The sequence below is a fragment of the Solanum stenotomum genome, chromosome 6 (genome assembly GCF_019186545.1).
Source record: "Solanum stenotomum isolate F172 chromosome 6, ASM1918654v1, whole genome shotgun sequence".
Taxonomy (NCBI): Eukaryota; Viridiplantae; Streptophyta; class Magnoliopsida; order Solanales; family Solanaceae; genus Solanum; species Solanum stenotomum.
In genome coordinates this window covers 8,519,796-8,521,305 of record NC_064287.1, presented here as the reverse complement: position 1 = coordinate 8,521,305, position 1,510 = coordinate 8,519,796, and positions in this window count along the sequence as shown.

Here is a 1,510-nt window from a genome sequence, read left to right as displayed (position 1 = left end):
AGCTACTCTTGTCTGTGCCTGGGTGACTATTGTTTTGTTTGATCCTGGTTCTACTTATTTGTATGTGTCAGTTCAATTGCCTTGGAATTTGATGTGGTTTGTGATATACTTGATGCCCCCATCCATGTTTCTACCCTAGTTGACGAGTCAGTCATAGTCACCCATGTATATCGTGTTATCCTGTTGTGTTTATGGATTTTCAGAGTTGGGTTGATTTGGTTATGTTGGATATGACTGACTTGATATAATCTTAGGCATGATTTGGTTGTCCCCCTATTATACTGGGTTTAATTGTAATACTAAGTCGGTAACTCTAGAGATCCCAGGTAGGCCAAGGTTAGAGTGGGAAGGGGGTACAAGCCTAAGTCAGCTAAGGTCATATCTTTCGTGCGGGGTAGGAAACTGGTGGTGCAGGTTTGTTTGGCTTATTTGGCTCATGTGTTGGGATGTTGAGGTTGAGTCTCCCTTTATTGAGTCTATTCCGGTGGTGTCAGAACTGAGAGAGCTTAAAGCTCAAATCCAAGGGCTTCTTGATAAAGGTTTCATCCGTCCTAGTGGTTCCCTGTGGGGTGCTCATGTCTTGTTTTTTAAGAAGAAAGAGGGTGGTATGAGGACTGATTATTTTATCTTAAGCCATAAAAGAGTGGATTGATACCGAAATGACAAGCTTATGGATAAGGAAGGTCCCAATGAGTATACTTGGGTGAAGGAAATTGAAGCATTTTAGTAAGAAAGTGCGTATAAATTGGATTAGTCCTTTGAATTTGATGAGTATACATGAGTTTGAGGTGTCGTGTTGATGAAAAGGTTGACTTCGTAGTGATAGTCAAGGATAACGGAGCGTAATGGTAATAAGAGTCATGATGGATTGTGACGGGATGCAATTATATAATAACATTGTTGGTTAAGCAAATTTTGTATAGTAATTACGACTTGCGAGTACCGAAGGCTATGGTTTTCTAATATTTAGTGAGTAAAGTGGTTGTATGGAGAGTTTTAAGAGACGGTGGGACACCACTCGAACCGAATTTTAAAGAGCTAGAGTTATAATGAAGAAAACAAGTGGGATGTAGTACAACATTTAGAGAGAGGCTAGAGCAAGAATATTTTTTTGATTGCAAAGGCTAAAGAGATATCTTTGGAGGGATAGATACTTGGGTTCAGAGACGCGTGATTTCATTCATTTTGCGGTGGCTATGGTAATAGTGTCACATGTCCATCAGATGAGTTAAAAACTATTGAAGAAGACTTGAGAAATGATTGTGCAGACATTAGCTTGAGCGTAATGATAAGTGCTTGTTTTTGTTTTTGAGTCTAGTAATGAGTACAATTGGATTGTTAGCGAAAGATATTGTAAGATCGATGGAGATGTGATCGATGATAACCGAATATCCATGATTTCATAAAAATCTTCAAGGAATAAGCTAATGTTGATAGATAAGGGGATTGTGTTATGAGTTACAATTTAGATTTTTCATTGTATATCTACATTCGTGGTGATATATTTGTC